Genomic DNA, 27,060 nt, shown 5'->3' with positions numbered 1-27,060 from the left:
GGTGGCCCCATTTCAGATCACACTATAGCAGTTCTGTTACCCATCAGTTGAATGTGCACCTGTATGTAGTATGTAGCTGGGGTGTCAAACGCAAAGAGAAATGGGGGCCCCTAATCCATATATATAAGGATCCCTGGAGGTTGCATATTAACTTAATTTTAAAATGTAACATTATCTATGTTTTATTGTATTTTTACTTACTTTGTTAAATATTTCCTAATTACATTTTAAGTTTGGCCTGTACTCAGGAGGGCTTTGGGTAGCATGAGGCGCTCAGGCCAAGGGTCTGACACTCCTGGATTTGAAAGTCTGGGAATTCTGAATCAGTCACTTCCTAGCTGTGTGACCTTGGGCCAGTCTCTTAACCTCTCTTATCTTGTTTTTTTTTCTCTATAAAATGGGAATAATATCAGCTGCCTCACAGGATTTCTATAAGGATCAAATTGAATAATATATACAAAGCACTACGTAAGCCTCACAGCACTATAGCTGTTTATAGTTATCCTTTCCACATCATGCAGGTTAGGTGTACAGTGCTCCCACAATGTGGAAAATTCACGTAAAATTTTTTGGCCCTCCATTCATACCAGAGAAAAAGTCTGATTTTTTTCTTCTTTTTTCTTGTGGGGTGTTTACAGTATTTTATTGTGAAATTTGGGCTAAGTATCTGGTCATAGGGTCTCCTGGCCTTCACGTGTCATCTGTGACTTATGTAAAACTCTCAAAAAAATTCCCATTTAATTTTTTATGCTGACCCTCAATATATAAAAACCATGATGGGAAAAGATAAGATGTGGAAAGGATATCTATCAATGCATCTATACATCTGTCTGTCTATCTACTATCTAATAATTATTTAAATTCTATGTTCCTTATGCAGAAGAAACACAGTCATTTGCAAATACATTGGAACCTCTTTATACTTCTCATCTAGGGAGTGAGAGCTAAGTCCTCTGCCTTATTCTGATCCTTTTAGGAAAAGGATTTGAGACAGACCTGTTTTCAAATCAAAGTACTGAGCATGGGTTCAGAAAATAGACAAATGACTAAACCCCTGAGTCACAGTCTTGGCCAGACCCTTTTCAATAGTTGTGACATTTCAGGAAATAAGGCATATTTGAATGAATGAATGAACAAACTTTATTATAGTGTAAATGCTACTGGATGCAGTTAGCAGGAAAGGAGACTGTTGTTGCTAAGTCATTTCAGTTGTGTCCAACTTTTCATGACCTCATTTGGGGTTTTCTTGGCAAAGATACTGGAGAGGTTTTCCATTTCCTTCTCCAGCTCATTTTACAGATGGGGAAACCGAGGCAGAGTTAAGTGACTTGCCCAAGTTCATACAGCTAGTGAGCGTCTGAGGACAGATATGAACTCAACTCCTTTTTGACAATGGCTCCAGGCTATAAATCTTTAAGGCTGAACCACAAATGGTTTCAGGACCTAAAATGAGGGGACTGCATCTACAAACTTGTTTGTGAGCAGATAGTTTCAGCTACAATCTCACCTCCAATGCACACACACACACACACACACACACACACACACACACCCTGCCAGGAACCATGATAGAAGCTTCATCTCTAAAGGTGGAAATATGAGAGACAAAAGGATTTCCAAAAAGCTGAAAGTGCTGTTCAGGCCTATGCAGCCAGAGCCCTAACTGTTGCATCTCAAGCCTACCATATTTTGTAAACCCCCCCAAATATGCCTGTTTGCTTACCACTCAAATACTTCAGTGCATCTGTCATCTCATCCTCTGGATATTCCAGTGATGCAGATTGTGACCCATCCATGTCCGGCCATTCCGGGAGACTTTTGCTCATGTTCTTCCAGAATTACAGTATAAAGGGTCCATCCAATGTGCTGGAAGCCTTCCTTCATTTATTCTCATTTTGGGAGGGTTTTAGTGGAACACTCTGGCCTCTCTAATTATCACTCACTCTTACCATGTGACTAGTCCATCTTTGCTCCCTATAGCACCTTTGAAACATTCCCTTCTAAATCCAATGGGCCTTGATAACAAGGCCAGCCTATGCTTTTGTTTCTGCAATTGCTTTAGTTTCTTTTTTTTTTTTTTAAATTAAAGGGATTTTATTATAAGTACGTCAAGGTAGCAACGTATTGATGGGATGGTCACTGAAGATCAGCAGTGGAGTCAAAGTGGGTAACTTCAAGACAATTCAGATAGGGCCACCTCAGCAGAAGAGGTTGAACCCTTGCATCTCAGTTCCTCCCCAAGGTAAATTGCTTTAGTTTCAAGGGACAGGTTTTGGAAATTAAAACTACGGATTAAAAAAGAAACTGGATAGCTTTCAAAGTTATGAGAGAATTTCTTCAGCTAAAGATCTTCTATCTCATTATTCATGTATTCAAAATACAAGGAAGAAGGATACTGAAATTGGAAACTGTTCGTGGAAGAAAAAAAGACTTAATTTTGTCATTGTTGGGTATTTCTGCAACCAACAGTGACCATGATGCCTCTATAATTTATCAGATCCTAGATGTAGAACTCGTAGATGTAGAACTCTGTATCATTCAGTTCAACTCAATTTTATTCTGTTTTTTTGGAGTCAAAATATTTATCAAGTGTATCAAGTTCTCTTAGGAACCCTACAAAAGTAATTTGTAACAATAAACCTGCCCTCAAAGAACTTACAATCTAAAACAAACAATAGTCGTGCAGATACTAGTTATCTAAGAGGAAGAAGGACTGGGGAGGATAGGATTGAAATTAAAGAGGAAAAGTGGCTGCATATTCAAGTGACCATACACTCAATGGTAAGTGCCCTTGAAATGTTTGTTGTTCAATTTAAGGAAGATGATTAATGTAATGCCAGGGGAAGCTAGGTTGCACAGTGGATAGAGCACTGGGCTTGGAGTCCTGAGAACATGAGTTCAAATTCAGCCTCAGACACTTATAGTCACTTAACCCTATTTGCCTCAGTTCCTCGTCTGTAAAATGATCTGGAGAAGGAAATGGCAAACCACCCCAGTATCTGCCAAGAAAACCCCAAATGGAGTCATGAAGATTTGGACATGACTGAAAAAATGACTGAAGAGCTAACATTTATCATTTATATAGTGCTTTAAGGTTCACAAGGTGCTTTATGAATATCATCTCACAACAACCCTGAGAGGGAGGGGATATTTTTATCCCCATTTTACAGTTGTCAAAAATAAGGCTTAATAAGGGAGGTTAAGTGACTTGTCCAGAGTCATACAGTTAGTGTGTAGCTAAGGCAGGGTTTGTACTTAAGTCTTGCTGATCCCCGGTCCAGTAGGCTATCCACCATGCCCCTTAGTTATCTGGATTTGAACCCAGGTCCTTTAACTCTAAAATGAGTGCTACCACAACTCTCTGGTAGTTGAAAGTGCTATGGCTGAGAAATTCGTCACAATGGTCAGTTAACTATTAGTTTCTCTAAACTTAGACATGCTGGTCATTGGACAATAAACAGGCAGGCCTTCCTTAGGTTCATATCCAAAGCTTTTACGGTTTGGCAGACCCTTCCAGAGTTGGTGATCCATTAGCGTAGCCTTCAGTAACACAGGGTCACCTCCATACACCACGAGGCATCACAGTAGAATGTTAGTGAAATAATGGAATAAAAATGTGGGGGGAAAATCTTGCTAAGTCAGACTAATAAGGGAGTCTACTGGTGCACTCTCTTCTAAAATTACAACAGTGGCAGAAAACAATTTTATGCAAATTCAAGTCCCATCAAAATTTTAATTTTTACATTAATTTTAGAAATTTTCAGTTCCAAATTTTCTTCCTCCCTCTCTCTAGCCCCTTCCCAACTCATTGAGAAGACAAGCCATGTGACACCCAATATACATCATCAACATTTTGAAGAGAGGAAGAGCTTATTTCTCCCCTCCCCCAATCTCTATTGTACTTATCTTAGAAAAATTCCAAGACTCTCGACTCAGGGATTCTTAACCTGGGGTCCACGGACCTCCCCCCCAAGAGTATGTGAATATGGATGAGAAAAAATCCATCCATTTTATTTTCAATGACTTTTGTTATTTTATTTGTATTTTATTCTTTGCATTAAAAAATTATTCTGAAAAAGGGTCTAAGGGTTTCCCAGACTGCCAAAGGGTCCATGACCCCAAAAAGGTTAAGAATTCCTCTTCCAACTACCTCTTCCCTCTTCCCCTTAGTAGCACTTAGAAATGAACTGGCTAGGGAAAAAAAAATGAGAAAGCAAAGAAAAGTGAGCAGATTTCATAATCTGCATCTGCTGAAAAGAAGACAATTCTTGAAAGGGGTTGCCTTCTCTCTGTGCACGTGGGGCAGGGCTTTAGGCTGTCCACAATGGAGGAATCCCTCTCCAGGCACCTGTAAATTGGCATTGTGAGCACCCCATTCTGCATCCCCCATGAACGTGCTCTATATTTTAGCAGAGAACATTGCCTAATCTATTTTCCCCCCTTTTACCCTTAATAGATTGGAGCACAAAAGCCTGAGAGAGGGTGACCTGGTTAACAAAAGGACCTTTGAGTTCCTTGGAAAAGTAGACGTGGAGGAGGATGGAAGGAATCCAAGTGGCCCTATTATTTCCACTTGCACTAATTAGACATTTTTCTGTCAGCTATTGAGCACTGCTGAGAGGCCAAACTCACTGAATTCATTTCTAAAGTGTTTACAGAAGTTTGCATCTGTTTGTGTCTCTTCAGGAGGAAAAGAGCACTTCAATAGCATTGTGGAGAACCTAAACGAAGCATCCTATTCTGGGAGACCTGGCATCCCTGCAGCTGCATCATTTAATTCTCCTCATTGCTGAAATCTCTCGCATCTCTCTCCAAAACCCAACCAATGCAAAATGCAAAAAAGTCAACTTGGGAGAACCTTTTCTTCCCTTTTTCTTCTTTCATTTCTCTCCCTCTCCTTTAAAAAGGCTGCATGCTGTGCACCACATACAGATTTTGGTGGGTATCATTCTTGCAGTTACACTCGGGTGTTCCTACCAAACACACTGAGAAATTAATACCCACATCTTTCATTTGCTGCCAAGAGAGACGATAGTAAATTCCTCAGCGGCAAGGGAGCCAAATACATCACCATCCTGGGAATTTCCACCAAATGTACACTGGGGAGTACCCCTGACAGCAGGGAGAGAAGAAAGGAAAGAAGGACTGAGTATGTTATAGAGGAGAGCCACTAAAAAAGTTTCCTTACGTAGTTCCTGGGGGACCCACAATTAGATTGACATGACAGAGAGTCACATTTTCAAAACAAAACAAAATGAAAAAAAAAAACTATGACTCTATGAGTAGTAACCTCTCTGAGTCCACCTCCACAAAATGTACATTGCACTATTTGGAGTTTTACTTAGGGTCCCTTGTTTGTTTGAGGTTTGATTTACTCATTGAGATCTTAGAATAGTCAAAAAATGTGGCCATTTGGGCCTGTGAAGGGGGAGGTTCCAGGCTTATCCTATAGTTAAAAAAAATGAATAGAAATTTCATCCCTTTGCTTTAATTAGGAAGTTTTTATTAAAGGTCTAGGTTTCAAAACCTCTACTAAATCCAGTTATGATAATAAGTCTAAGTTGGAATTCATGGGAAGAGATACAAGAGTTCTGTGCCCCTGTAGAGAGAGCTTTGCATGCACACACATACAAATGCACAAATACCACAGGAACACATATATGCACATACGTGCTACATGTGCAAAGGCACACACATGCATACATGTCCATGGATATGCATGCAGCACGCACCCACACTGCACAGTTGTGGTTGCTAAATTTTTCATCAGTTTTCAGACTGGGAAATGTAGGGGCTATAATAGAGTTTCTGGCACAAAAGGCAACTCATGGCTGGGAGCTGAGTCAGGTGGAGACGGAATTAAACTCTGTGATGAGATTTCTATGCTCAGATGATTGAAGAAAACACTAGAGAGGCTTTTCTTGAGGGCTATTGCTTGACAGCGAGGGAGGGAGAGAAAGTGTGTGCTGTTTTCATGGTTTCTTGCATTAGTGTGCTAGCCCCTCCCCCCATTCCGCCTCAAGTTTGGGTCTCAGCTATGGGTTCAAAGCTGGGATGTGTTCATAGCAATGACAATGGCAGCTGTTCTCAAGGGGGGTTAGGGGAGCTCAGAACCGCAGCCATCTGGCATTGCAATTGGCAGAAGTGTAAAGGGAAATTATTTCTGCATAGCAAATTGGAAGATTGGAAAGAGAGGGGAGACGAGGGGGAGGGTGTTTTGAGGTGAGAGTGCTGCTACAGGAATTAGAAGAATAGACAAGTGAAATATTGATTCCAGTCTGCACAGTTATGACCAAGATAAAGCAAAACAAAACAGAAAAAACAAAAACCAAACGGGAGAGAAAGAGCTGAGGAAGCCAAAGTGCACATAAGATTGGGTATGGCATTCCAGGGTATGCCCTGGAATGAATGTCAGAGAGAAGGAAAAATAATCTTGGGTCCAGAGCCTGGTAATTCTCCTTGACAGTTATTAAGATTTGCCGTTATTCCATGAAAAAAATATGGAAGTTTGAAATACTTTTGGAACTTAGTTGTAAGTTTTTTTTTAATCTCTAGGAGATCTGGCTACTTTTTTTTTTGCTTAAAGAAAGTATTTCATGAAGTAGATCCCAGTGTGGTCCAAAGATCTCTGGAGTCCCCAAGAGCCTTTCAGGGGGTCTGTGAGGTCAAAACAATTTTCATAAAAATACTAAGACATTTCAATTTTATATACTGTAAATATCAAGAGATATAACCCACATAAACAAAAGCTCTTTGAGGTCCTCCATGATTTTTAAGAGTCTAAAGGGAATCTGAGACCAAGAAGTTTGAGAACTACTGACTTGAAAACAGAGAATAATGTATCTTAGAGTTGGGAAGGACCCCAGAGCTCATGTAGTTCGAATCATATCTACAACATGAATCTTATTTGGCAATATCTATCTTTTGCCTTTCTTTGTATCTCCAACACTTCATAATGTGTCTAGCATATAGTAGGCACTTAATAAATGCTTATTGCTTGACTGACTAATATTCTAAGTAGTTATCCAGCCTGTACTTGGAAATTTCCAACGAAAATGAAACATTCACCTCTCTGGAAGCAGGTGATTCTATTTTTTGGACCAATCTGTGACAAAATTCTTCTTTATACCAAATCAAATCTTCCTCCCTACAACTTCTACCTACTGATCCTAACTCTGCCCTCTGGGACTAAGAAAAATATATCTAATCCTTCTTCCATGTGACAATGCTGAAAAAAAATTTAAAAACAAGGATCACATCCCTTGTAAGTTTTTCCCCCCTCTGGATAAATCATCCCCACTTTTTCCTCCTTATTTTGACCTGTTGTAATTTTAATTCTCCTCTTACTTATTTAAACACCATCTAAATTGTCAATGTCCTTCCTTAAATGTGACCCACAGAACTGAATACAATATTCAAGATATGGCCTGACCAGAGTGGAATGTGGCCGAATTCTCACCTCTTTTGTTACAGAAACCATGCAGTCTAAGCTTTAGTTAGGATGTCAGCTGCTACATCATTGTTGATTCCTATTTAGCCCACTATCCCTCTTATTTCCCCCATCCCTGGCTATTTCACATGAACTTTTCTCCTCCTTGGGTACCTCCAAATTGTCTACATGCAGCTAAGTTTAGAAGCCAAGTATTGGACTTTATGTTTATCTTTATTAAATGTCATTTTTATTAGATTTACCTTCCCCTCCCAACCCATTGACTATTTTTTTAAAAAAAATCCTGCTTGAATGTATTAACTTTTCCCAGTCATATTTGTGTCATCTGCAGATTTGATAAAGAAATGGCCACACTGGAGAAATAGAGTAGGAGGCTATTCCAAAAATAACAAGTAAAAAAGCAATAAAACTAAAATGATGGAAAGGTGGGGGGAAAGAACAGGATAGATGTGAGAAAGGTCACGAAGGCAGTTAACAGGATTTGGCAACTGATTGGCTGTGGGGGCTGAGAGACAGGGGAAAAAAAATCAAGGCTGACTTGGAACTTGGGAGACTGGGAGTCCACTCCAATAGAGTGATAGAACTGAAAGCCAGGTTGAAAGCAATGCAAAATTAGAAGCAAAAGCAGTAAGTTGGAGAAGTCAAGGAAGGAGAAGCCTGAGAAAATGACCAAAGGATATAGTTTTTTAGGGATCACATGGTAGAAACCCATTTGGCCTGAGAGGTCAGTCCATGAACAATGTACATGAAGTGAATGAACTCCAAACTTCTGTGTGGAGGAGGGGAGATTCTGAATTCCCTAAGTAGAACGTTAGCCATTCTGCTTAGCCAGAGGAAGGAGATTTTCTTGTCAGTGCCGCAGGGATACTTCAAGTTTGAAAGTTTCCAAGTTTGAGAGTTTAGAAACTGGAACTTTGAAAAAAAAATAAATTGGAACTTTGAGTGGAAGAATTTTCCTCATGCTATACGTTCTTTGGAGAAAGAAGACAATGATTGGCCATGGAAACTGAAGACATTATTGATAGGGGGGAAATCTAGATAGATCTTGACACCTCCTGCAATTACTATAAGTTACTTAGTATAGGACCAATGAGAAGAGGATAATTCACTTAGTAACTCCCAAAATTTTTGGGAGTTTTTGGTAGGTTTTGGTAGGTTTACCTACCCAAGGGAATTATTACAGTGCTATGACTATAGGTGAGAAGAAAAAGAAGGAAGTATAAGGTTCTGTGGGAATATGACACTAGGATGTCATATACCATCTCTAAGTTTAGTTCTCTTTCAGGGGAAATTTACTTGTCTCTTTATTAGTTCATGAGATCCTAGGATTTCTTTGTGCTTTTTCTGTTTTCTGTAGGCCATCTGAACTTGGTGTGCATTTAGTCCCTTCAGCATTTGTATGAGAGATGAGGACCCCTCTTTCCCACAGCTGAGGAAATTTGGACACGAGTTATCTCATGAGCATACATTGGAGCAACTCCAGATAGAGCTAATGAGTCAAACAGAAAATAAAATGACCCATCTATGAAGTCAGCCTTTAGGATCAAACCTGGTCTATGTGAGTACAGAATCCTTGCAGGGTTCCATATGTATAAAAATGGATTCCATGTGTATGAAAATAGGACTAGAAAGAATCAAGAAACTAGATTTTCAAATCTAGATTTTCAAAGGGCCTCTCTGTTTTGAATAATTTTGAATGTGAAAATGAAACACAAATTTCACAAGTTGATACAAAACTGGGCTGCAGAACTATGGTCTTAAAATGAAGGGTAGCATATCTTTTCTAGGCATATTTCATTATTAGAGGCAAGTCACCATCTATACTTTTTAAAATAATAATTATTAAGCTGTTTTTATTTGTAAATGCTTTATAATTGTTTAAGTAAAAAATTTTGGTTGTCTAAATATGTCAATATATGTGTATATGTGTGTGTGTGTGCATGCGCATGCATATATATCAGAGGAGAAAATCTACCCAAACTATTTTATGTGAACTTGAGTTCAGAGTTCGAACCATCAATGTCAGTACCTAGGTCTGGGACAAACTCCAGTTCCTGGCATGAGAGGTGGAACCCTTAGGGGATAAAGTCTCTTATGAGAATGGGGCTTCTGACTAATCTATCAGAAGGTCATAGTTTTAGGTGTAGAAGGGATCTTGAGGACCATCAAGTCTAACTTCTAACATTTTACAGATAAGAAAACTGAAGTACGGAAAGGCAAAGTTGCTTGTCTGGAGTCCCAGAGCTAGTAAGTGTCTGAGGTGGGATTTGATCCTAGGTCTTCATGACTCTATGTTAAATGTCTGATCCAACATCCTATACCACCTCACTATCAGATCTTAAGAGGAAATTGTCACCTGTATGGGGCTCCGAGTCTTGCCAGAAGATGTGACCCTTCTGTCTTGAGGGGTGCAAGTACTAGGGGGCATGAGGAGAATCTCCCAACTCCTAAGAACTAAAGCTAAAAACTATAATACATGAATAAGGACACTTTAACAATTAATTACCCGTGCTAAGGAAATGAAGAAAACCTTGTCTTGAACTCTGAGAATAAAAAAGTCAATGAGTCAGTCAATAAATGCTTATCAAGTGCTTAGTAATTGTGTGTGTTCTACCTAGCAAAGAATACATAGTGAGACTATTACTTGATTTGTAGACCCTACATCTATTAATGGAGATGGCAGCTTGTGGTGCAGTGGATAGAGCACCAGACCTGGAGTTGGGAAGACCTGAGTTCAAATCTGCCCTCATATACGTATTAGCTGTGTGACTATGGGCAAATCACTTAACTTCTGTTTGTCGTAGTTTCCTCAACTGTTAAATAGGAATAATAATAGCACCAGGGTTGTTCTGAGGATCAAATGAGATAATATTTACAAAAAGTGCTTAGCATAGTGCCTGGTATTCTCTGTTTGTCTTAATTTGTCCCAGTCAATAAATGTTTATTGACCAACTGAAAAGTCACATTTTCTCCCAAGGTAATCTATCCAATGCCTCTTACTCTGTGCAACAGAATCCTTTGTCTCTGTTCCTGATCTGTTCCTGCTCTGAACCTTGCCCTTGCCTAGTAACTTTGCCCTTGTACATATTTTGCCTAGCAATAGACTCCTATATCCAAGCCATTTGCACTGACCTATGTCTGGCCCAGCCTCACCTGATTCTTACCTAACCTAACTTTGACCACTTATGGGCTATTCCTTCATCCTGCCCCAACCATGACCCAAACAAGAAGGCCAACCAAATAGATTTGCAACTGGTAGGTCTCCTACATACTATGTTCATTGATTGGTTGGTGTTAATACAGATGGAGGTCTCCAGTGTTGTGACACTGAGCTTTCTTCTGTTCAATGAAATTATTAGGATGAAGACATAGTTGGCACACCAATTGGATTGGATGATGACAAGAAGCTGGAAAGGAGAGTTCCCAGTAAATGACAGAATTGAAATTCCAAAAAAAAGTCATTGGACTGAAATAATGAACCAAATCTAATAAGATTAAATGTAATAGGAGGTAAATGCAAAGTCCTGCCCTGGGGTTCAAAAAATCAACTGCACAAGTATAGAATGGGGACAGCCTGTTCTACCTGACTATAGAGAACCATTCGCGTGAAAAAGGCTTTGTTGTTGTTGTTCTGCCATTTCAGTTGTGGCCAACTCTTTGTGATTCCATTTGGAGTTTTCTTGGCAAAGATACTGGAGTGGTTTGCCATTTCTTCTCCAGCTCATTTTACAGATGAGGAAACTGAGGCAAACAGGGTTACGTGACTTGCTCAGGATCACACAGCTGGTAATCCAAGGCTGGATTTGAACTCAGGAAGATGACTCTTACTGACTCCAAGTTCAGCATTCTATCCACTGCACCACCAATATGAGTCAATGGTATGATGTGGCTACCCATATAACTAATATGAACTTTGGCTTCATTGGCAGGGAAAGAGGAAAGGGAACAAACATTTATATAATGCCTACTAGATGTCAGGCACCATTTTGAGTGTTTTTTACAAATATTGTCTCATTTGATCCTCACAACAACCCTGGGAGGTAGATGTTATTATTATTCCTATTTTACAGCTGAGGAAACTGAGGCAAACAGGGTTAAGTGACTTGCCTAGAGTCATACAGATAATAAGAGTCTGAGGCCAGTTTTGAACTTAAGAAGGCAAGTCCAGGGCTATATGTACTATGGTGCCACCTAGCTGGCAAAGTGAGGGAGACCTGGGTACAAGTCCTGCCTCTGACACATATTGACTGTATGACCCTGGCAAGTCATTAAACAACTTAGAGGTCTAGGCAGCTCTCAAAGAAGAGAACTTGCAGAGTGCGGTGACCTGCTTTGGAAGAGGGTGTTTTCTCAACTTGGAATTTCTTATCCCAATGAAATCAGAGGTCTAGTTCCTATCTGTATCTACTCTGACTCTAAGTGCTATGCTCCTAAAGAATTTTGAGTCCGGGTAGTGACTCATCTCTAAACTAAAGTGCCCAGCTGCTCCACTTTAGTTATGTCTTTGCTCAACAAAAAAAAAATTATAGGTCCCACTGTTCTAAGATCTTAATTTGTCCTTAAGTTATCTGCTCCTCATCAAAATACATTAAGCATCTGATTATGAGAGTGTGGTCCAAGACATCACGCAAAGAGAAATACATAGCATTGATCTCTACACTAAAATGCGATGGGCATGTAGGTGGCAAAGTGGATGGAGCACCAGGCCTAGAGTCAGGAAGACCATCCTGGGCAAATCACTTAATTCTGTCTGCCTCAGTTTCCTCATCTGTAAAATGAGCTGGAGAAGAAAATGGCAAACCACTCCAATATCTTTGCCAAGAAATCCCAAATGGGGTCATAAAGAGAGAGACGTGATTGAAATGACTGAACAACAACAACAAAATTGGGATACTGCAAATTATAATGACCAAGCTTGCTTCCGAAGAAGAGATATGAAAAAGCACCACCTTCTACTTCTTTGCTAGAGGTGGAAGACTATGGTTATGGAGCACTGCATATAATGCCAGACTTTTTCGATATTTTGGTTGGTTTTGGTAAACTTTTTTTCCCCTCCTCTTTCTAATTCTTTGTTATAAGGGATGCCTCTCTGAGACTGGGGCAAGGGATGTGGAGGAGCTGTGAGCTAGGAAATGTTGGTAAATGGTAAATGGGTGTGAAATGTAGGTAATATAAAAACAAAAGAGATCAATAAAAATATTTTTAAAATAATTGGTCTATACATTGTAGACACTTGTGATATAAAAAGCCACATTTGTACATATGTAACAGAATTTATACATTAATCCATAGCCAAGGAGTTTTGCTTTAAGAAATTACTATATCACAAAATTTAAGGGCCAAGTTAGTGATTGTTAATGCTGTGAAAAGTTTCTTTACTACTGGGTTCTTGGAAATGCTCTCTACATAATGTCTCCCTTTCTTAATTTTTTAAAAATTTAACTCGATTAAAAAATATAACTCAATTAATTGTAATGTGTATTACAGATGAGAGAATTTATCCAATAGAATGTTACCTTCCAGAGAACAAGGACTGTTTTACTTTTGTCTTTGTATATATAACTAGTATGGTGCTGTGGATAGAGACATGATGTGGAGTCAGGAGTTTGAATCTTGCCTTGGACATTTACTTGCTGCATGACCCTGTGTGACACGTTTACCCTCCTTCAGCATCGGTTTCCTCATCTGAAAAATATAGTTTAATTATCTGCATGGATCAAGTTCATGGGAAAACTGCCAAGTCTCTACTTCATTTTATGCTATGTAGAAGCTTCTGTAAAGAGGATGGAGTCCAAGAATTAATGATGTGAGAGAGGCATCTATAAGTGTACCTATAAGGTGGGGTGGAAGATGTTGGCTTCTTCATTACCATATATGGTAATGCCATGCCATATATGGTATGGGCCAGATGAATCCATACCAGTCAGGGACAAACCCAAGGAGTAAGGAATTGAGTATGTATTGCAGAACACATAAGTTTTTAATCATCTTAAATGTAGTGCAAATAGCACTGGTCATGTACCTGGAGAGCTGGGTTTAAGTTCCAGACTTATAGTTAGAGACATAAATGGCTTGACTATGGGCAAGTCACTAGCTTGCTTTCTCATCTGTAAAATGGGAATAATAGTATTTGCACTGCTTACTTCATGGTGTGTGTGTGTGTGTGTGTGTGTGTGTGTGTGTGTGTGTGTATCAAATGAGAAAAATAGATGGTAGTGTGCTTTGTAATCTAGAAAGCATTATTGAACTCTAAGCCATAATTACTAATAAGCTATGATTATTTGCTTGCTAGCCTACATTTGACTATGTCTCCAGAGACCCCTGGATTTGTCTTTTTATAAATGTCATCTTCTCTTGTCTGCTCACCACTCTTCTGTCTGTTCATGAGGCTGCTGGCGTTTTGAGCAAGGTTTCTTTCAATCTAATCACCTCCTCCGGGGGCTTGGCTCAATCTTTGGTGCCTCATTATTGGAGACTTATAGGACTCATGCCATAGGGTTAATTTTCATCAAAGGGATAGTTTGCATGCCTGGTTAGGTGGCAACGGGCAGATAAATTTCGTTGGTAGAATTTTAAGGAAGAGTCACCATTTTAATCTCCCACTGAAACTGGAAGGAACTAAAGAGTAGAGCTTTGCACAGTGATAGGGCAAATTTTAAAAATTCTTTATTATTTAAATGAAATTTTAAAACAGCATAGTTACAGGTGCAATATCTGTCCAATCTTTCTGGCACCCATTTTCCCCTCATTGTGTAAGATCAAATCTCTTTGTAAGAAATTTCAATTTTTTGTGTAGGTTCCTTTAAAACAAAATACAGTGCTTTTCAGAAGAAACCTAGAGACTGCACTTCAACATTTGCAAGTTATGAAATTTGCTTTAATTAGCTCTGGTCTGAATGGTGAGCCAAATCATAAATGCAGAAAATGACTAGTGACTGAGTCTTATCTAAATTTTGTGTCTCTCCAGTGCCCGTAATTGTGATCTTCATGTGGTAAGTGCTTAATAAACGTTGTTTGTTGCTGTTAAATTAATCCCACAGATCTTGCAGCTATCAAATGGACAAAGCAATAGTTAGAAGATGACATAGAAATTGAGACTATAATTAGTAAAAGGGAATCAGGCAACTGGGATAAGACATTAGGATCCCATAAGCATTCTTAAAAATGTTATTAGAAAAACATTACATTTTCACATTTTTACATCGCTAAAATGTTGGTTTTCTACGCATAACCGAAGGAAATCTGGTTATTGCTGAATATAGGTGATCAGAGACTAATTACAGTTTTCTCTGGCAGTCCAGAGAAAGAAGCAATTACTTTGAGCAAAGCAAATTAAATCTTTTCTTTTATAAAAAGGCCATTTAATTGTTCCATGATGGAAGAATTGTTTAATGTTCAGTAAATGTTCAATCCTCCCCTCCTGTGAACTTCCTTATTTCTCTCCAGAAAAGTACCATCTTTTTAGTCACCAGGTTCATAACCCCAATGTCATCCTCCTCTCTCTCCCTTACCCCATGTAACCAACTGGCATTTTCTACCTCTGTGACATCTCTTATATTCATTTTCTCTCTTTTTTTTCTCATGGTGCCTACTCTAGTTCAACCACTCATCATTTCTCCTCTAGGCTATTTCAACAGTTCCCTAGTTTATCCTGTTATCTTAAATCTCTAGTGGGGTTCATTTTCCAATCCATTCTTTATACAGGTGCTAAAGTGGTTTTCCTAAAGGACAGGTATGACAGTGCTATTCCTCTACTCAATAAACTTCGATAGCTCTGTTTTACCTTTAGGATAAAACATAAACTCTGACTTTGGAAGCTCTACACAACTTGTCCCTGGTGTACCTTTACCAGATTTGTTATATGTCATTCATTTTCCCAAACTCTTCAGTCAATCAGAATTGACTCCTTTCTCTCTCTCCTATTTCCCCTGTCTATCCTCTCTTTAACTCCTCACCTGTGACTCTCCATCTTTCATCTCTGCACCATTGCACTAGCAATTCTGGCTGGAATGCAATCTTTCTTCACTTCCCCTTTTTAGACTGCTGTTTTCTTCAAAAGTGAGATCAAATACTACCTTCTGCATGAAGCTTTTCTTGATATCTCTCATGGCTGATGTCCTCCCCTCCAAAATAACATTGCTATCTCTTTTTTAAATACCAAAAAATAAACTCCAGATAGAGTGTAAGTTCCGTGAGGGCAAATGCCATTTCACTTTTGTCTTTCTATTTCCAGGACTTAGCAGAATGCTTGACACTTAGTAGGGGCTTAATTACTTGTTGACTGAGTTTTGCTTTGCTTTTCATTTATATAAGATTTATGCTTTGGCCTGTGATTTTATTGATATGAGAAACTCCTGGTGAAGAAACTGCTGCAGTTAAAACATATAGGAAACTGATTTGCAAACTATAGTCTTTGAGAATGCTCAGGGGTGCTGAGAGATTAAGAGATTTGCCTAGGATCATGTGACATGTATGGGTCAGAGGAAGGACATGAGCCTAGATCTTCCCCACTCATCTGGCCCTCTGTCTACCACATCTCGCTACCTCTCAGTTATAAGATAAGGGAAAAAAGAGGATCTGTATTTTAGCTCGGAGGAAAGTTGTGAGAATTTTTAAAAAATAGAGTAGTACAATAGAAAAGAAAGTTCAAAGGATTTATATGTATAGTCCATAGATTCCCAAAGTGGGAGATACCCCCCTGGGGGGCACTGGAATGATCCAGGGGGGTGGTAGTAGCCTCAGGTGCAGTTGGGGGGCATTGAATAAAAATAAGGGGGCGGTAGAAGGATAAGGAAAGAAGAGAAGAGAAGAAAATTTTGAAAAACCATTCATACATGTTTCATCTGATGTGTAGCAGAGTTAAAGTCATAGTGATTACATTATTTTCCAAATAAACACACAAAACGCAAGTTATAACCCATCAGTGGTCAAGTTTACCCATAGGTCTTAACAGGCAAGTGTTGGCAGGCCAGCCTGTCGCTCATTGTCAGAAGTCAACATGCATCAGCGGGGAATATGCGCATGTAATGACTTGCTTACAATACAGTACTATAGTTATATGATGCAATATTGCATCATCAAAATTTCAATGCAGGGAAAACCCCACAAATTTACAATAAATTATTAAATTTCAGATGTGTTATTTTTAAAAAATTTATATGTTTTTGAAATGATGCAAATTTTTAAAAAAATGTTAAAGGGTTAAAGAAAGTAGATTTCCAGGAGGGAGGGGCACTGAGTAAATTTTTTTTTTTAAAGGAAGTGGTAGGCCAAATAAGTTTGGGAATCTCTGCTACACATTTTAACCCAGGCTTTTATATGCAGAAGGGTCCCAAGACATTACCAATACAGTAATAAACAAAAACAAAAAACCAAACCAACAACTCAACACTTGGAAAAGGGAGATGGAGGGATGCCAGTTTTAATCACTATGATCTGTTTAGCAGCTCTTTTCCATTTCTTTATGCTTAATATTTCCAGAACTGAACCCATCATCTTCTTCCTGAAACCTAATGATCTTCCTGACTTCACCTACTTTAGTCAAAATCACCACCATTCTTCCAGTCATCCATGTTTGAAACTTGCCAAGTGTCCTCTGACAGGACCATTACACTAACCGGCTGCCTGGTCTCCCCGCCTCAAATCTCTCCCCAGTCTAGTTCATCTTCCACTCAACTGTCAAAGTGATTTTCCTAAAGCATGGCATCCTCCTAGTCAATAAATCCCCAGTGGCTCCCTATTGTCTCCAGGATCAAATATAAAATCTTCTGTTTGACATTCAAAGCCCTTCATTAACCCACACCTTTCCAGCTTTCTTAAATCTTATACTCACCCACCCCCATGTACTCTTCAATCCAGTAACACTGGCTTTCTTGATATTCCTCTAACACAACACTCCATTTCTGATTTTCACTGGTTATCTCCCATGCATGGTAGTCTCTCCATACTCATTTCTACTTCCTGGCTTCCTTCAAGTCCTAGCCAAAATTCTGCCTTAAAGAAACTTTTCCTATTACCCTTTAATGCTACTTCCTTCCCTCCATTTATTATCCCCAGTTTGTCCTGTGCAAATTTTGCTTGTACGTAGTTATTTTCATGTTGTCTCTTCCCATCAGACTGTGATCTCCTTGAGAGCAGGACCTGTCTTTTTGCCTTTCTTTGTATCCTCGATGTTTAGCATAATACCTGGCAAATAGTTGGTCCTTAATAAATGCGTATTGACTGAATGACTGATCCTAGACCCTCACATCTAGCCATTATGTAGTTTTAGCCTTTCAATATTTTCCTAGCCATCATCTTCTGTTCATTGCTGCAGCCCCCACCTAAATTCTATGCTCACTCTTCTTGCTTGTCCTATTGTAATGGTTCTCTCTCTCTCTCTCTTTCTGTCTCTGTCTCTGTCTCTCTGTCTCTGTCTCTGTCTCTGTCTCTCTCTGAATGGTCTTCCTAATCTCCCCACTTCCATCTGTTCTATACACTGTGATGCCATATTGATCTTCCTAAAGCATAGTTTTGATCATGTCACTCTTTCACTTTCCTTCTTTACTAAAGGAAGACCTCCAATGACTCTCCCTCACTTATCAAAGACCAAAATCCTTAGTCTGGCATTTAAAACCTTCCAAGATTTGACCCCAATTTGACCCCCCTTGTCTCCTTGTACTTCCCTTCTGGTATTGTACACTCCAAACAAACTACACCTCTTGCTTTTCCTTGAACATCTTACCACACCTTTGCTCATGCTATTTATTCCCTTTATCTTAAATATTCTTCCTGTTCCTACCTCTGTAATTCATATCCAGCCTTCAAAGTCCAATTCACATGCCACCTCCTTCATGATTCCCCCAACCAGAACTAATTTCTCCCTTTTCTGAAGGAACATGGTGCTTTCGTCAGTCTTATTACATTTTCACATTCTACCTACTGTCATTATTCAATCATTTCAGTTGTGTCCAACTCTTTGTGACCCCATTTGTGATTTTCTTGGCAAAGATCCTGGAGTGGTTTGCCATTTCCTTCTCCATCTCATTTGGTAGATGAAAAAACTGAAGCAAACAGGGTTAAGTGACTTGCCCAGGGTCACACAGAAGGAAGTGCCTAAGGTCAAATTTGAACTCAGGTCTTCCTGACTCCAGGCCCAGCATTCTATTCACTGTGCAACCTAGGTGATGACCTGGTGTCAGACCATTGCTATTTGTGTATACTTCTTGAAGCTCTGAATGAACATCTCCAGGCATTGAAGAGTTACCACAGTATAGATTAACATTTTGTTATTTAGTTGTTTGAATTGTGTCCAACTCTTTGTGATTCCATTTGGAGTTTTCTTGGCAAAGATACTGGAGTGGTTTGCCATTTGCTTCTCCAGATCATTTTATAGATGAGGAAACTGAGTCACACAGGGTTAAGTGACTTGCCCAGGGTCATATAGCTAGTAAGTGTCTGAGACCAGATTTGAACTCAGGAAGATGAGTCTTTCTGATTTTAAGGACCATACTCTATCCACTGCACTTGGGTGTTTCTGTTTTTGTTTTTGTTTGTTAATAAGATCAGTACATTCCGTGTACAGGGTTTAGCATTATGCCTTGCAGTTCTGTGATTTCATTGATATGGAGAATGTCCAGTGAGAGTTCTCTCTCTGCCAATGTAGGTCTGCAATGCTCTGCAACTCATCTTCTTCGATAGTTGACTGGGGTCCTAAGATGTTAAGCAATAATATCAATGCTGCTGCACAAAATATATTGATCTTAAAAAATCACTCAATGGTATGTCTGAATTGTAGGGATTCCTCAATGCCTGAAGAAGTTCATTAAGATTCTAAGGCAGGGCAGCTAGGTGGCACAGTGGACACAGCACGGGCCCTGGAGTCAGGAGGACCTGAGTTCAAATCCAGCCCCAGACATATAACACTTATTAGCTGTGTGACCCTGGACAAGTCACTTAACTCCATTGCTTAACAAAAACAAAACAAAACAAAAAGATCCTAAGGCAGTTATTAATGCATTATAGAACAGGTTGGATTAGTCATGTTGGAGCTATCTCCCAGGAACAAAATAATCTAATTCATCAACTCCATATTGGAACAATTGAGGCACATAGCACAGTGGATAGAGAGTTGGTTTTGGAGTCAGAAAGATCTGACCTGAAGGCTGCCTCTAACATGTACTGACTTTGTGACTTTGGACAAAGTCTCTTTAACCTCCTAGTGCTGTAGGCAGGACTATCAAATTCTAAAAGAAAATGAGGTGAGGGGAACAAGTCCCTACATAAAGATCCCTATGGCCCTGCATATTGACTTAGTTGTAAAACACACTGCTATTCCATGTATTATTGTATTTTTTATTTATTTTGTTAAATATTTACCAATTTCATTTGTCTGATTTGGGCTGCACTAAGGAGTGTTGCCGGCCACCAGCAGCATGTTTGACACTTGTCCTCTAAGAGAATAAATCATAGAGCACTTTCCAATCTGCTTTGATAAGAGTTTTTTTACTTTTTTATTTTTTCCTGTGGAATGCTAAACTCCAATGAAATTACAGGCATTACCCCCCCCAAAAAAAATCCCATGGCATCTAATATGTATTCAGCACTGATTTAAGGTGAATAATAGGTAAAAAAAAATTTTTTTTAAATCTCATTTACATTGCCCATGCTTCCTTATGAAATAAAACAACTGGTCCTAGACTCTCTTTTCCTTTGGGGAGTTGTTTGAATTCTACAGGTTGCAGATGCTAGCCATCATTGTGTTGTGTCATGATTACTGTGCTCTAGAATAGTAAGAACAAGGACACTTGCTGGGTCAGCTCAGCATTCTGCACTCACACAGGGCCTGCAGAGAACCGAGGCTGTCCACTATACTGCCTGGTCATAATCATGGAGTCATCAAATATTCTTTCCTTTTCCTTGTTTTCCCCATTCCAATTCTTTATCCTACCCCATACACCTATATTTAGTAAATATTTCCTGGATTTGGAGCAAATTTTTCAGTATTGAAAATTTTACTTTACTGATGGAAAAACTCTACTGGTTATTTATCTGACTGTTACCACCCCCCATCCCACTCCCACTTCTCCTACCTTTTTCATTTTCCTTCAATGTGTTGCCTTCCTCATTAGACTGTAAGCTCCTGGAGGGCAGGGACTATTATTTTTGCTTGTATTTATAATCTCAGCATTTAGTATGGTGCCTGGCACATATAAGCACTTAATGAATGTTTGTTGACTGACTGGTAGTCATATGGATAGAGTGCTGGGTTGAATCAGGAAGACTGGTGCTCAAATTTGACCCCAGACACTTTGCTAGCTGTGTAACCTTGGGCAAATCACTTAAGCCCTTGTTTTCCTCAGTTTTCTCAATTGTCAAATGGGGCTAAAAACAGTATCTGTCTCCCAGGGTTGTTGTAAAGATTCAATGAGATAACCTGTGTAAAGCTACTCCTAAAAAAAACAAAACTATGTAAATGCTGGCTATTATTAATAGGAATTCTTTATCCACCTGGCTTTTCCTAAATACACAATTGGAAGCCAACCTTACCGAGGGATCTCCTGGATGGATGGATTCTCTATCGGGAGCAGCTGAAGAGTTCTGTGGCTGGTTATAAGCAGCACAATGGCATCCAGCTAGGTGGCACAGTGGCTAGCGCTCTGTATCTGACCCGAGTTCAAATTCAGCCTCAGACACTGATTAAGTCACTTAACCTTCACCTGCCTCAGGTTCTTCATTCATAAAATGAGGATAATAATAGCACCTACCCCACAGAGTTGTTAGGAGGATCAATGAGATAGTATTTGTAAAGTGCTTTGCAAATCTTTAAGTGCTATATAAATGCCAGGTATTATTATAATAATTATTCACAAATAGGAGAATCCAAAGGACTATCATAGATAAGGACTGACCTCTGCATTAGACATCCTCAAGAGGCTGCTAAACTCCTTTTTAAGTGAGCATATCTTTGCCCATTTTATGCCTCTTTTGATAATCATCAGAGGGTTTTTGGAGAAAAGTTATTTCAAACTGTGGATGGGCTCAGAATTGACTAAGAGATGGAGAGGAGTGGGCTATACCTCCTTTGGGAAATTGGGCTATGCTTTAGTCATGCTTCAGCATCTCCTTGAAACGAAGGCTAATTTTAAAAATACATTTTATATATATATATATAAATACATATACATATTATATATATATGTATATAAACATTCTTCTACTGGTACTATATGATTGTGAGCTATAGGATACTATGTGATCCTCAAGAGTTTAAGTTGAGGGTCACCCAAGGGGCCATGGAGGGGCATATATTGGGTGTAAGTCACAGCCCATTACCAATAAAGGATAAGCAGCACAAAGGTCAACATCTAAAAGACAGAAAATGAGCAAGAGCACGGATGACTGATGGGCAGCCAGCACGCTCCCAAATCATTGAGGAAAAGTCAAGAGAGCTAGAGGAAGGCTCCTAGCCCCACCTTTGGTGGATCCATTAAGGAGGGTTTGTAGAAGGTCACGGACAAGAGTCACGTAGAATTAGGTGTGAATGGGTTGGAATCTGCACTCTCTGGTGGCATTTATAACCCTCCACCAGATTACTCCTCTTCATGTACGCTGTGGTTCAGTCAACATGGCCTTCTTTTGGGACCTCATACACAACGCTCTATCCCCCAGCTTCCTGCCTTCTTATTGGCTATTCACCATGCCTGAAATGCTCTTTCTCCTTACCACTTCCTCTTAGAATCCCTAGTTTATTCAAAGTTCAGCTCAAGTGCAGGCCTTTCCTGATGAAGTCTTTCCTGACACTCCCAAGCTGTTAGTCCCCCTTTTAACCCCCCAAACCTATATTATGTATACCTAGATATGTATGCGTTGTTTCCTCTGGTGAGAAGGTAAGCTCTTTGAGGATAGAGACCGTTCTCATTTTTTTTTTGTAATATCCTCAGCACAGTGCACAGTGCTTGGCACATAGACGACATCTACTAAATTCTTGTTGGGGGAGTAGGTATTGATAGTAATGAGCCCAAATAGTAGGCACTTACTAAATTCTTGTTGATTGATTCATTGGTAGAATAGGTATTGATAGGGATGAGCTCACATAGTAGGCACTTACTAAATTCTTGTTGGTTGATTCATTGGTGGAATAGGTATTGGCAATGATGAGTGCAAGATAGTACAAAGTCTTAAAATATTTAGTATAATAATTATAGATGGCAGCTTGAGAATATAAACTACTTTCCATTCCATAAACCCTAGCATTTGACCTGACCAAGCGCTTACTGGATTACCACAATCCTCTGCTCAGTCATTTCTCTGAATATCTCCCCTACTCTAATATATAACAGAAATTAAATAAGTAAGGATCATCTTTCTGAGAGTAATTTCCTTCTCCTTTTTAGAAGCCTTCTTTGAATTACTACTTGAATCAAAGTAAAATTCCTGTTCATGTATGTCTATTCCCTTATAAATTGACACACTTTTATCCAATTGCCTTTGTCCCCTGATAAACTCTTGTCATGTTCTCCATTGCTATCTGGCAAATCTTATCATTCAACACATCTGGCTCCATTACTATCTGGCTTTTCTTCATAGGACATTTCTTCTTTTCTATGAAATCATGCTTTTCCCTTCATTTGAAACTGCTCAGATCTAGAATTCTTCCCAGCCTTACTTCATTTAACACCAACTGTATGTATATATATATGTATTTATACACATACACATACACATATACACACACATACACACATGTAGAGTATGTATTGATAGGTAGGATATAAGTGTAAGGTATATGAAAGATAGCATGGCATAGTTAATTAGAGTGCAATCAGAAAAACCTGGGTTCAAATGTGTATATATACATATTTTTGTTGTTGTTTAGTCATGCCTGACTCTTCACGACCCAATTTGGGATTTTCTTGACAAAGATAGTAGAGTGCTTTGCTATTTCCTTCTCCAGTGTGGCCCCATTTTATACATGCAGAAACTGAGGCAAATAGGGGTTAAGTGACTTGACTACAGTTACACAGCTAGTAAGTGTCTGAGGCCTGATTTAAACTTAGATATTCCTGACCTCAGGTACAATGGTCTATCCACTTCACCACCTAGGTACCCCCTATATATGCATAGATACACAAACATATATACACACTCTATGTATATACACACAACATATATATGTATAGCTGTATATGCCAATATTATATATATTCATCTGTATCTACGAGTTTATGGATTTTTAACAGACTTAATATTTCTATGTATGTGTTTGTGTAATTGACCTGACATTTCTCCTATAGAAAGACTGAAATTTTTCCTGGTTAAAATCCAATAGCAAAATATTCCAAGTTGGCTGTCGACATACATGCATAATATAGACAAGAATTTGTAGCAAATTTGTAGCAAAAAATTTCAGTCTTTCTATACTCCATAGGCTATATGCTTTTCATAGACAGGGAATTTGTCTTCATTCATATATCCTTAGTGATGAGGCTTTCAATAAACATTAAATGAGTGATCTCCAATCTGGGAAGTTTGGAAATGTTTTGAAATGCAGATCCTCCTTATTGTTGGCAAGTCAAGATGTCACTCTTTTCTCATCTGTAAAATAAGGGGATAGGGTCAGATGATGTCTGAGATTAGTTCTAGCTCTAAAATTCAATGTCTTGGGGATTGCAGAGGATTTTCCACCTGAAACTCAAGAGTAAAATATCCAACCTGAGTGAACACTGTCGAAAAAGGTGCATTTTTTGTGATTGCCTCTCATTTTTCAGCCAATTAAGGAAATTTCTACTATTAAAGTTCAAGAGGAGGTATTCAGAGTCAAATGACCCATTCAGGAAAACCAGTCACAGAGAAGAAACCTAAGTGTAAAATGTACCTGCTGCCACTTTTGTATTCTCTTCTCCTGACATGAAGACTTGCATTTGAATGATTTAATTACCTCTATTGGTTACCTATATTCAGTGTTTCTGTATTTATTTCAAGAGCACCTTCCCTCTCAATCTGCTTCCTGAGTGTACTTTATTATTTCTTCTCAGACACGACCCTTCAGCCTTCAGTTTGCACCGCTGCATGCTTGCTTTTCTCAAATTTGGACTTTTGTTCTATAATAACCTCATATTTGAATTATCACTTGCTGGTGGTTGTTTCTCTAGCTTCTCTACTCCCAGGCACCCCACATTACATGTTTTAGCTGCTTCAATATTTTATCACACTCTTTCAGTGACTTTGGATTAATACATATCTGATTATTTTCTAATTCTTTGCTGCTTAAGAAACTATTTTATTTTGATCACTATAATTTTTTTTAATTGAGGCAATCGGGGTTAAGTGACTTGCCCAAGGTCACACAGCTAGTATATGTCAAGTGTTTGGCCTGAGGCCAGATTTGAACTCAGGTCCTTCTGACTTCAGGGCCAGTGCTCTACCCACTGCGCCACTTAGCTGCCCCAATCACTATAAAATTTTTTAAAAAATGAGTAAGTTGCTGGGGCTTGGGCTAAACAGGAGGAAAAAAATTCTTCCTTCCTTTCTCCCTCCCTCCCTCCCTCCCTTCTTTTCTTTCTCTCTTCCTCCCTTCCCTCCTTTTCTTCCTTCCTTCTTTTCTTCATTCCTTCCTCCCTCCCTTCCTTTCTTCCTTCCTTCACCTAGCACTTAGTGCAGTGCCTGGCACATAGTAAGCCCTTAATAAATGAATGAATGCTTGTTGACCAGTTGACTCCAAAACTGAGCCATTCACAATGCGTTGTTTTCTTAAGTTACTACCAGGAAAATGGAAAAACATTTGATTTCTCCTCCCTCCCCTTCCCTCCTCTCCAGTCCCAGGCTCTTAGCCTCATAGCATCAAGAATCTACAACTGGAAGGGTTGTAACAGTTAGTTAACTTGCCCACCTCATTTCACAGATGAGGAAACTGAAGGCTAAGTAATGTAAGTATGAAACTAATATTCTTGGCAGACAAAAACCTTCATAACTATGTAAGTCAAGGAGTTAGAAAAAGGCTCCTACCATGAATTTCCTTCCAGTAATATATATGTATATATATATAATATATATGCACATACACATGCACACATATATATGTATGTGTGTGCATGTATGTGTATATATGAAAGTATATGCGTATATGTATACACACATGTATATGTGCATATCTATGTACTTCTATCCATATCTATCTATCTGTCGCACATCTTTGGGCAATAATCTTTTCATCTTGTTTTTTTAGTAAAAATTTCCAGTTGAGTCTCTTTAAAGCCTATGAAAAGCAACCACTATTCCCAAACTGAATTCAGCTTTGTATTGGTTGGGGTGGGGGTGGGGTGGGCAGGAAAAATAAAGTAGAAGAACTATCAGGAAGAATCCGGTCCCACTATCTACCAACAGAACCCCCAAACAGACTTCCACTCGTAATAATCACCGTCATTTACATAAGGCTTTAAGATTTATGGAGTGTTTTGCTCATGGTATCTCATTCAATCCTCCAACACTCCTTATAATGGAGGCAGTGCGATACTATAATCCTCATTTCATAGAAGGAACCTGAGGATCAGGGAAGTGAAGTGATTTTCTCATCATCATGCAGTTAATAAAATAAAAATGACAATATAATATTATAATTATAACAAGTAATTATAATAGTTTATAACAGTGTAATGCGTAATTATTATTATTTTAAATGGTAGCTATTAATAAATAATAGAATCAGGACTAGAACTCAAATTCTGTAAATCCCAATACTGCTTTCTCTCTGTTCCACATACATAGCCTCCTGGTCCCCTAGCCTTACTTTCCAATCTAACACAATCTGAACTATCTCAATGCTTATTCAATAAATGCTCTTAGAGCTACAAACTAAATTATCTCCCCTTGTTTTGTGATTTTTTTTAAAAACAGCTTTTCAGATTTCTTCACATCAGTTTTTTTGGTTAGAATTTTAAAAGTTAATATTACTAAAAAAAAAAATAAGGGTGAGGGGAGAAACTCTACAAAAAAGACAATGGTCTTTCTCAGATTACTGTCAGTGAGTGCTCATGCCCACTGACAAAGCCAGCCTTCAGGATCCAGAGCCCAACTTCATCCATTCAAAAGTGACCAAAACCAACATGAAACTAGATGCTTCTGATAGGTTTTGATGATCGCCATCAAAGGTTTTGCTGAATAATATTTATGCAGCTCTTACTGTTTTCTTTCACAGGCTGGAACTCTCTTCACTCCAACACTTGAAAAAAGTTGCTCATGCTTTTCATCTTTTTTTCTATCAAATTGTAAACACTGTTTCTCGTCAAAAGGGCTGAAGGAGCTCTTGCTTTCCCTTGAAATTTTATTTTATTTTATTTTTAAAGAGAGAGAGAGAAAATCCCCTTTCTTGACTAATACTAATAATACAGGTCAAAGTGTCAGGAGATCTACAATAAATGGAAAACAAAAAAAGGTTTCCCTCTTTTTTCCCCTGCAGTACAATAGCCCCGGAATATAAATTACCAACGGAGATGAAATAATACTTCAAAGCCCACGGGGCAAGGCAGTGCTGTGTTTACAAAGTATTTTGGCCGGCAGGATGAAACATTAAAGAGATGGTAACCCATGGACTTGGAGGGGGGGAGGAGGTGTCGGTGAATGGCCTAAAACTA

The 27,060-nt window shown here is 38.8% G+C and overlaps 1 protein-coding gene across 11 annotated transcripts in view; it reads right to left on the bottom strand.

The window, feature by feature from the left end:
- The window catches only part of ALPK1 (alpha kinase 1), a 158,882-nt gene that overhangs the window by 33,412 nt on the left and 98,410 nt on the right, over positions 1–27,060 (bottom strand). The window contains exon 1 of one of the 11 annotated variants that reach the window (XM_027837419.1): positions 1,724–1,802. The exons of the other annotated variants lie outside the window; for them this stretch is intronic. The gene's annotated coding sequence lies outside the window, so the exon portion shown is untranslated. Of the gene's footprint in view, positions 1–1,723; positions 1,803–27,060 lie in introns of those variants that run through there. 11 annotated transcript variants of the gene reach the window in all.

The sequence above is a fragment of the Vombatus ursinus genome, unplaced genomic scaffold (genome assembly GCF_900497805.2).
Source record: "Vombatus ursinus unplaced genomic scaffold, bare-nosed wombat genome assembly UNPS02014821.1, whole genome shotgun sequence".
NCBI lineage: Eukaryota > Metazoa > Chordata > Mammalia > Diprotodontia > Vombatidae > Vombatus > Vombatus ursinus.
This window is presented reverse-complemented; position numbering and strand designations above follow the sequence as displayed.